This window comes from Chrysochloris asiatica, unplaced genomic scaffold (genome assembly GCF_000296735.1).
Source record: "Chrysochloris asiatica unplaced genomic scaffold, ChrAsi1.0 scaffold00063, whole genome shotgun sequence".
In the NCBI taxonomy this organism is placed as follows: domain Eukaryota; kingdom Metazoa; phylum Chordata; class Mammalia; order Afrosoricida; family Chrysochloridae; genus Chrysochloris; species Chrysochloris asiatica.
The window spans coordinates 9,839,620-9,850,926 of record NW_006408581.1 but is presented as its reverse complement, the minus strand read 5'-3'; the positions used below and the strand labels follow the sequence as shown (position 1 = coordinate 9,850,926).

The 11,307-nt window shown below is 34.5% G+C and overlaps 1 pseudogene; it reads left to right on the top strand.

Moving 5' to 3' along the window:
* The first annotated feature begins 299 nt into the window (after window positions 1–299).
* Window positions 300–1,564, top strand: LOC102810738 (annotated as a pseudogene).
* The last annotated feature ends 9,743 nt before the right edge of the window (window positions 1,565–11,307 follow it).

Here is an 11,307-nt window from a genome sequence, read left to right as displayed (position 1 = left end):
CAAATTAATTAATCATTTCACTAAATGTATCAGATTCAGAATAGTTAAATTTCCATGGAAACTGAGTTGTGGTTTAGATTTAAGGACCAAAATACGTTACTACAGGAAGATAGATGACTGTTTAGACAGAGAATAATTTAAGTCTTTAAAAGTTAGTGTGGTAGTGCTAGTGGCTTCCTCCTTCCTTTTTCTGACTCATCAGTCAGCACTTCTGCTGAGTTACAGTGAACTGCCTCCTGGCAAGCCACGTCAGAGCTGGTAAAGGTCATTACTTCATGAACTTTCACTGCTGGGGAAAGATGGTTGAAGCAAGTTGCCCTGGAAAGCTCTTCATTGGAGGGCTCAATACAGAAACAAATGATGAAGCTCTGGAAGCAGAGTTGGCAAATATGGACTGATTGTCAAAATATTCTTGATTAAAGACCATGAAACCAACAAATCAAGAGGATTTTTTTATTTTTTAATTTATTTTTGTCACCTTTGAAAGCCCATCATATGCCAAAGATGCAACTAGAGATATTAACGGAAAGTCTTTGGGAGGAAAAGGAATCAAGGTGGAACAAGCCACTAAATCAACATTTGAAAGTAGCAGGCATGGACCCCCACAACCCTCAAGAAGCAGAGGCCCACCAAAGAGACCTTAGAGGTGGAAAAGAAGGCAATGGAGGATCAGAGAACCTTCTTCATGTGGGAGACACATTGATGATGGTGGATATTCCGCTAATTTTAACGTGAGTTTGTCCAGCGCATCACTTCCAGTAAAATGAGGACTGGTCCTCCCCCTAAAAGATCAGCCCCTTCAGGACCAGTTCACAGTTTCAGTGGAATGGGAGGCAGAGCCCCTGTATCACATGGAAGAGATAGTTATGGAGGACCACTAAAATGGGAACCCCTGCCCTCTTGTTCAGATGTGTATCTGTCACAAAGAGATAATGGATATTCCACTAAAATCAGCTATTCAAACAGGTTACCAAAATTCTCAGGATATAAGAGATTATGCACCACCACCAAGAGTCCTGGTGTGGGGCTGTGGGTTAATGCACCAGACTGCAAAGCTGTTTGAACTGCAAGGTCAGTGGTTCAAGCTCACCAGCTGCTCCTCAGAAACCCTATACAGTGTCACTATGGGTCAGAACCAACTCGACGGCACTTAACAACGATAACAACCAAGAGATTATACATTTTGTGATTATGGTCATTCCAGTTCACGTGATGACTATCCATCCAGAGCCTATAGTGATAGAGATGGCTATGGTCGTGATCATGACTATTTAGACCATCCAGGTAGAAACTCCTACAGATATTTCTATGAGAGTTATAGTAACTCAATAGTGCTCTACCTAAATGAGGGCCCCCACAATCTTCTGGTGGAAGCAGTATCTATGATGATTATAGCAGCTCACGAAACAGATATGGTGGAAATCATGACAGTTACTCAAGCAGTCAAAGTGATCTCTACTCAAGTGGTTGTGATTGGGTTGGCAGACAAGAAAGAGGACATCACCCTTCTATGGAAAGGGGTACCCTCCTCCACATGATTGCTATAGCAGTTCAAGACACATAGCACCAAGAGGTGGTGGCCATGGGGGAAGCCGATTTGAAGAGGGGGAGGCAAAAGCAGATACTAAAAACAAACAAAACTTTGGAACAAAATCCCTGTTCAAAGAAACAAACAAAATGTGGAACCTATCTGTCATAAGGAGTACTGGTGTGGCTGTGACACTGTGGGTTAATGCACCAGATTGCAAAGCCATTTGAACTGCAAGATTGGTAGTTCAAGCTCACCAAATGCTCCTCTGAAACCCTATACAGGGTCACTGTGGGACGGAACCAACTCAACAGTACTTAACAACAACAACAACAACAACAACAACAGCATCTCTCATAAAGGAGCTCTGGTAGCATAGTGGTTACAAATTGGGCTGCTAATCTCAAGGTCAGCAGTTCAAAACTACCAGTGGTTCCATTGGAGGAAGATGAGGCTTTCTGCTCCCATAAAGGAGCAGGGTTGCCATGAGTTGGAACCCACTCCACAACACATAACCACCACCACCACCACCATTCTGTAATAACTACCCAAGGACTCTTAAAAGGAAAAATTGTGCTACTTTAAAGAAAAAAGAAAAAAAATTCCTGCTAAGTACTCCTCCATAATTTTTATTTCTTGTGAGGAAAAAGTAAAACTTGTTTAATTTTATTTGATTTTATAACATTGATTTCAATAAGCAAATGTTGAATGTGTAAGACTTGACTTGTGTACTATTGTAATTCTCTTAAGTGTCCTTGAAGGTTACTTTCTATTATGTTTTTCCCAGTAAATGAGGCAAGCAATACTAAGATCTTCCACAAACATCTAGCCATCTAAAGTAGAGAGCTGAATCATTCTATCTATATAAACAAGCAAGATATTAGGAGGTTGGTTCAGTTGGCTACTGTAAGATTTCAGGGTGTCTTCAAACTTGAAATCTCAGTGTTCTGAGGGTACAAAACCTGAGATAGATGCTTAAGTAAGGAAAGTACTATTCACCCAATAAACCCAAAATAAAAGGATAATGCTGGCCATATATTACTTTTTGACATTTCGTTAAGATTCTGCAAGAGCTTCACCTTTCCTTCTTCCCACATTAAGACCATATAAGTATGTGTTAAACAACTACAGAATACTAAACAAAAAGTTTGGCCAAAGTCAACCATGAAGCTGCAAATAAAAAAGAAAGAAAGAAAAAAGTAAAGTATATAAATTGATAGATGGAGATGTTCTGAGTGGAGTATGTGGATTAAACCTACCTGAAATCTACTTCTAAAATGATGTTGGATTAAATAGTTCTGCATTAAATAACTCAAGTATTGTAAAATGTTCAGAAAGATTCTCTTAATAAAAGAAACATTCTATGATGGTTACTAGTGTTAGGAGGGAAAGTGAAATAATTCACTCACTAGCGAGTAAACATATGTTAAGTTGGATGACAGGGATGGTGATATACAACAAGAGGAAGGTAGACAGAGGAAAGATGAAGGCAGCATAAGACTCAGAAGGAATGTAAGAGTTAAAATGAATAGAGGTAAATACTGCTAACTGATGGTACATGGAGGGGACTGCAGTCATTTTAAAGAAACACAGTATGATTTGTTGAATGTTAAATTGATGATCTGCTCTGTAAGCCTTCACTCAACTCACACACAAAAAAGTTTAAATTAAAATAAATATAAATAATAATAATTCAGTCTTGGAAAAGTCTCCTCTTAACATCAATTTCTTTCACTTTCATCAACTGCAAAATAGAAACACCACCAAAAACATTGCCTATCAGGGATATTATTAGTATCAAGTGTGTCTGGTAGCGTAGTGGTTGCGAATCGCGCTGTGAACCAAAAGATCAGCAGTTCGAAACTACCAGCTTTTCCATGGGAGAAAGATGAGGCGTTCTGCTCCCGTAAAGATTTACAGCCTTGGAAACCCTGTACAGGGTCGCTATGAGTCAGAACTGACTCCATGGCACATAACAACAACAACAACCAGGGCTATAATTAGTATCAAGTGTGTCTTTTTATATGCCTTGCCTAGAAAATTGGGCTCCTTCCTTGAAAGATTGGGATAAATCAATTTTTTTTTTTTTTGTAAGTAATCATTCTTGTATCCCCATCAATGAAAAATTTATTTATTGAATATTGATGGCAATCCTTAACCAAAAGTTTGTCATTGTTGTGGTTTTTGTCAATGGATGTGTCTATGACATTAGTAATTTCAAAGCAGAGTTTTACAATATTCTTGAGGGTTTTTTTTTTTTGTTTGTTTGTTTATTCTCTTACAACTCTGCCTTCACCAAGTGAAACTGCACAAGTGTTCACTGCTACATTAGACTGGAATGCAGAATAAGAGACAGGTGAAGCCAAAAATGACCCAGCCCAGTGGAACCAGTGGAGCTAATAAAAGCCAAACTTAGTCTGAAGATCGAAGAACCAAAGTAAAATGCTTGTTTCCTAAGCCATTATTATTCATTTTTGTTATGAGTTTGTGTTTGTTTGTTATAAAAATTTGATTACTATGTAGGCCAGTAACATTACATTTTTCTTATCCACATTTAAGGCATTTTCTGGAGCCAGTTCCAACAGGAGGATACTTTACCTATTACCCATAAGTCTATGTAATTGTGTTGTTCTTTTATGGAATAGGATAAACCTGTGATTAAACTTTGTCTTTTAAAAAGCTCTGGAGCAAGTGACTTGTAACAAGCTTAGTAATAAAAAGGTAGCATTTTCTGCAAACTGAGAGCATAAACTAATGGCTGATGGAAATAAAATATTAATATGCAGTCCATGTTAGATGTTGCTTCAGACTTTCAAAAAAATGAATAGTAATCAAATGGGGTGTCACATAATACACAGCAAAGAGAGAGCCAATTATGTAAATGATGCCCAAGGTTAGCATGATACAATACTTTTTAATTTGACAAATATTAAAATCAACTTGTTCTTAATGTAACGGCTGTGACAACAGTTAAAGAGCACCAAATGTTTTTGTAATCCCGTCAAATTAAAAACCCTGTTGTTAGTGACCTGCTTTCCTCAGAACAGTACAATAGTTGAAAGGCACAAAATATGCAATATTTCCTTGGTTTCAGCAACATTAGACTAAAATGTTTCTGAGATGAAAGTCATAATAACTAGTGTATGTCTTGCCCTTTCTACTGAAAAGACATCACAGTTAACTAGTGTTGCCACAATGCATTTCCAAAATAAGAAGTGCCCCTTTGCTTAGTACATTACACTTGAATTTAAGAGAGAAACTGCACATACATTTTTAGTCATGTGAATTTTATTCATGACTCCATACCATAAAATGTTCAACAGTGTCTGTGTTTCCATTATATTTTCTTACTTATTGGCTCACATGTATAACTAACAGACTTTTTTGTTCATTATTACTAAAGATATAAATGAAGAATGAATATTTAGTTCTTGCAAAAAATATACATGAACACATATCATCAGACATGTAGTTCTTGCAAAAAATATACATGAACACATATCATCAGATATGTATGTATTGAAAAATATCATCTAACAGACATAAAATTATAATTTTCAACACCAAAAGTGTATAGTAGTTGCACAATCATTGTATAATTAACCATTTAAAAACCTTTTGAACCTCTGCAAATATTTGATAGTGATTGTGTTTCATTTTGGAAAGGTAATATATTTTTAATGTTTGTGTTTTAACCCTAAAAATTTGTTTTCTCATATAGAACTACAACTGTAGTATTCTTGTATGCTATTGATTACTTTCTAAGAAGAAACAACAAAATCATTTTCACTTTGACAGTGTTCTCTCTTACAGATGTCAGAATCTATTTTTTTGTGTTAGACTATAATTTTCACCAAGAAGAAAAACAACATGATGAGGAAAAGAAGTTTGAGGAAAAGAATAATAAATCAATCTTTATATTAAGACTTTTAATCTGTACTGATAGATATCTATAACACAAATATGATTATTGCTTTAAATTAAGCACATGGATTTCATATTTGAATATGATAATGAGGGCAGATAATGGTTATTGCAGAAATATCTTCTCAATGCTGTGAGAAAGAACAATTAATAATCAGTGATTACTGTTTTTGAACTGGAGTTTTCTAGATTTAAAGACTATAAAATCATTATAATCTAGTTAAGAAAATAATAGAAAATTGCAAATACAGAATTCTGTGCAGACCCTAGCACAGGTTCATATAGTGAAGAAACCTGAGGCTTATGCTTCATTAAAATCTTAGAAATCTATTACTGTTTTGTTGAATAATCATTAAAACTTGCTGTGAAGTTATTAAATACTCCTCTTAAAAGGAAAGATATATTAATTCATTGATACTTACAAAAAAAGCAATATATATTTAATTTTCTTTCTTTAAACATAATATGCCAACTCTCTATTTTAAAAATACCACACTAATATACTCCACCCAATTTTGTTGTTTAAGTATTCTAACTTTAAATATTCATGTCATCCTAAATTTTAGGGGAAATGCATTGATTATCAAATTATTTCACCCTTGAAATTATATGCAGTATAATAGATTATCAAAACAGTATTAAATCATTTTATGAGATATAAAGATCAATTAAAAAGATATATATTTTTTCTTCCAAACTGGGAACATGGTAATAAAAATTTGATATTTCAATTAATGTACAAGATGGTATATTAATTATAGGAGCTTACTGAACTCTACATACAAAAACACATAAACCCCTTTTGAAAATCACTAATAATAACATATTAACTAAGAATCATGATTTAATTTTAAAATTAATATCAGATACTATGGAAGTCTATTTAGAAATAGGTTTAATATTTGTTAGGTGCTATCTAAGTCGGTACCAACTCATAGTGACCCTATGCACATCAGAACAAAATACTGCCTAGGCTAACCTCACAATTGTTTCCATGTTTGAAACCATTGATGCTGCCACTTTGCCAATCCATCTTGATGGGGTCTTCCTCTTTTTCTCTGACCCTCCACCATACCAAACATGGTATCTTTCTCCAGTGACTGGTCCCTCCTCATAATATGTCCAAAGTATGCGAGACGAAGTTTGGCCATGCTGTCCTCCAAGGAGCATACTAGCTGCACTTCTCCCAACACAGATCTGTTTTTATTTTGGCAGCCCATGGCACTTTCAATGTTCTCCTCCAACACCATAACTCAAATGCATCAATTCTTCTCTGATCTTCCTTATTCTCTGTCTAACTTTTGCATGCATATGAGGTTACTGAAAATATCATGGCTTGGGTCAGGCACACCTTAGTCTTCAAGATGACATCTTTGCTCTTCAACACTTTTAATAATTCTTGTACAGTAGATTTGCCTAATGCAATACATCATTTGATTTCTGAATTGCTGCTTCCGTGAGTGGTGATGGTTGATCCAAGAATAATGAAGTCCTTGACAACTTCAATCTTTTCTTCATTGATAAGAATGTTAGTTATTGGTCAGTGGTGAGAATTTTAGTTTTATTTACATTGAGATGTAATCCATACCAAAGGCTTTGGCCTTTGATCTTCATCAGTAAAGTATTTTAAGTTCTCTTCATTTTCAGCAAGCAAGGTTGTATCATCAGCATATTGCAGGTTGTTAATGAGTCTTCCTCCAATCCTGCTGTCATGTTGTTCTTCTTATAACCCAGTTTCTCAGATTATTTGCTTAGCATACAGGTTGAATACGTATAGTAAAAGAATACAATCCTGTCACACACCTTTCCTAATATTAATCCACGCAGTGTTCCCATGTTCTATTTGAACAACTGCCTCTTGGTCCATGTACAGGTTCCTAATGAACACAATTAAGTGTTCCAAAATACTCATACTCCGCTATGTTGTCCATAGCTTGTCATGATCCACACAATAAAAAGCCTTTGCATAGTCAATAAAGCACAGGTAAATATCTTTCTGATATTCCCTGTTTCGGCCAAGATACATCTGACATCAGCAATTATATCCCTCATTTCACATCCTCTTCTGAATGCAGCTTGAACCTCTGGAAGTTCTCTGTCAATGTATCATTGCAGCTGTTTCTGTATTACCTTGAGTAAAATGTTAATTGCATGGGATATCAAATATATTGTCTGATGATTTGTGCATCTCGTTGGGTCAGCTCTCTTTGGAATGGGCACAAATATGGATATCTTCCAATCAGTTGGTCAGATAATAGTCTTCCAAATTTCTTGGCATAGATAAATGAGTGAGTGCTTCCAGTGCCGCCTCACTTTGTTGAAGGATTTCAAATTGTATTCTATCATTTCCTGCAGCATTGTTCTTGGCCAATTCCTTCAATTCACCTTGCACTTCTTCCTTCAGTGTCATTGGCTCTTAATCATATGCTACCTCTTGAAATAGTTGAACATTAACCATTTCCTTTTGGTACAGTGACTCTGAGTAATCCTTCCATCTTCTTCTGATGCTTTCTGCATCATTCAGAGTCTCTTCTGACACACATTTTGACCTTTTCCTTCTTTCTTTTCTTCTTAATGACTTTTTGCTTTCTTCCTGTATGATATTCTTAATTGCATCCCACAACTATTCTGGTTTTTGGTCTTTAGTGTCTAATGTATTAAATCTGTTCTTGAGATGGTTGCTTAATTCAGGTGGGATATATTCAAGGTCATATTTTGGCTCTCAAGGATTTTTTTTTTTCATTTTCTTCAACGTCATTCTGAATTTGCATATGAGCAATTGATGGTTTGTTCCACAATCATCCCCTGGCCTTGTTTTGAATGTTGTTATGTATTTTTTCTACCCTATCTTTCTACAGATGTAGTCAATTGGATTTCTGTGTATTCCGTCCTGTGATGCCCATGTGTATAATCATCTCTTATGCTGTCTAAAGAAGGTATTTGAAATGAACAAATCATTGGTTTTGCAGAATTCTCACATGCGATCACCAGCATAATTTCTATCACCAAAACCATATTTTCCAATTACTGATTCTTCCTCTTTGTTTCCAAACTTTGCATTCCAATCACCAGTAATAATCGATACAGTTTGATTGCATGTTTGATCAATTTCAGACTGAAGAAAATGGTAGAATTTTTTAATTTTACCACTGGCTTTAATGGTTGGTATGTAAATTTGAATAATAGTGGTATTAACTGGTGTTCCCTGTGGATGCACGGATATTATCCTATCACAGACAGTGTTGTACCTCATTACAGATCTTGATATGTTCTTTATGACAATGAATGTAATGCCATTTCTCTTCAATTTATCATTCCTGGCATAGTAAACCATGTGATTGTTAGATTCAAAATGGCCAATACCAGTCCAATTCATCTCAGTAATGCCTAGAAGATGTATATTGATGTGTTCCATTTCATTTTTTACAATTGCCAATTTTTCTAGATTTATACTTTGTAACATTCCATATTCCTATTATTAATGGATGTTTATAGATGTTTCTCTTCATTTTGAGTTGTGCCCCATCAGCAAATGATGGTCCTGCAGGCTTTATTTCATTCTCATCATCTCAGTCAACTCTACTTTGAAGAGGCAGCTCCTCCCCAGTCGCATTTTGAGTGTCTTCCAACCTGAGGGGCTCATTTTCCAGCACTATATCTGACAGTATTTCTTTCCTATTCATAAGATTTTCAGTGACTAAATATTCTGAAGTAGTTCGTCTCTCCTTCTTCATCTGTCTACATCTGGAAGCTCTTTTGAAACCTGTCAACCATGGGTGACACTGCTGATATTTAAAATACCCACAACATAGCTTCCAGAATCAACACACAAGCCACCACAGTACGACAAACTTGACATACGAGTGGTGGAGACTTAATATTTAGAAAAATTAAATAGAGAAGTAATATATTTAGAAAAATAGTGTTGACCACTGTTATAGACATTCCATAAATGAAAATGAGTTTTGAAGTTAACACAATATTTTACTTTCATATGTAACAAATAATATTTATAGCTAGTAATTTTAGATTATTTTTCTGTGTTACAGTTATCATTACTTAAATGCAAGGAATTATCTAGTCATGAGAATACTTAAATTACTAATATAATTTTATTCAATTTTTTTTAACAAAATGACTGATAAATTTACACTACAAAAGCACTAAAATACAGCAAGCATTAGCCCCATTTGATTATTTGCATTAAAGTGTAAATAATAGTGGTCTCTGTAGAATAAACATTGGACATTGAATCATAAGGTTTTCAGTTCAAACCCCATAGCTATTCCTTGGAAACCCTGCAGAGGGTTGCTATGAGTCTGACCCAAATTGACACTTAACGATAACAGTAATTAAGTTAGATAATATTAAAATTTTAAATACCAATCACACTGACTACATTTTGGTATATGAAAGCTACCAGTTTGAAAACCATACAGAACATTTTTATTAACACAGACATTTTTATTGTAAGTCCTAGTACAGAGACTCTTTGAAATTGCTGCAAAAGTCATTTCCAGGTCATGATTTGATTATCTCCCAGACCTATTACCAAACTGCCTCAATTTATTATTGTTGTTGTTAAGTGCCCTGAGTTTGTTCTGACTCTCAGAGACCATGCATAGGGTTTCTGAGGAGGGACTGGTGAGTTTCCAAATGTATTTTCAAACAGACCTTGTGGTTCAGTGCTTTTCTTTCAGCAGCACATTATTATAGCTCTGCTATTATTTACTATATACTAGGTGTGTTTGATGGTTTTCTTTTCTTTTTTAAAAAATAATTACATTACTAACGAATGTGATAATCAAATAAGATTGTGAAATAACAGAGTTGTATAATTTTTAAGAAGGTTGTTACATTTACCTTAATTTTTTAATAAAAATATTTCAGCATAGAAAAACACTGAAAGTACAGTATAGTGAAAGCTCATGTAAACTCAGTCAAGGTTTGAAAATCTCCTTTTAGTAATTGAAAATACAATAAACAGAAAACCACTAAAGATATTCAATATTTGGATAGTATATTCATCCAAAATAGATAAATTTTTCTATTTATTAAATGGGCATTCCCAACAATTAAAAAATATACATTATTTCAAATTCATAAAGACCATTTACCAAGTTAAACAAAGATTCTGTGTAATAAATAACACATTAATGTTTTTAAATTCTCCTATATGTATTTCTAATTCCAATTCCTTATAATTGTAATCATAAAAAATCAAATAATTATGAAATTACCAAATATTTGAAATGTATGCATAAAACTCCTAAATAACTCTGAAGTCACAGAAAAAAATAAAATGGAAACATAATACATTTTACACTAATTATTAGCCAAGTCAAATTTGGTGAGATTAATATAAGTAAGTGCTTAGATGGAAAGGCTTTCAGTTCTTTTATTAGAGAAAAAGCCTCAGAGTAATTGCAAAAAAGGGAACAATAAGCAAAAATATAATCACATAAAATATCTAAACATTTCAAAAAGTTAACAAAACAAGTTAGTTCTTTGAAATCACTAAAATTGATAATGGAACCCAAAGCAACACAGATCGAGAAAATAGAGGGATAAGAAAAATGACCAATATTACAACACCAAACATTAATTTAGAGTCCTTAACATGACTCAGAGTGACCTTTTAGAGGGTTTCTAAGGAGAGGCTGGTGAGTTTGAACTGCCAACCTTACAGTTCAAACCAACCTTATGATTGAGTGCTTATCCAATAGCATCACACTGTTGTTGTTGTTAAGTGCCATCAATTCGGTTCCCATCCAGAGTGGCCCTGAACAGGGTTTCTGAGGCTGTAAATCTTCAGAAAGCCTCAACTTTCTCCTGCGGATCAGCTAATTTCGAAC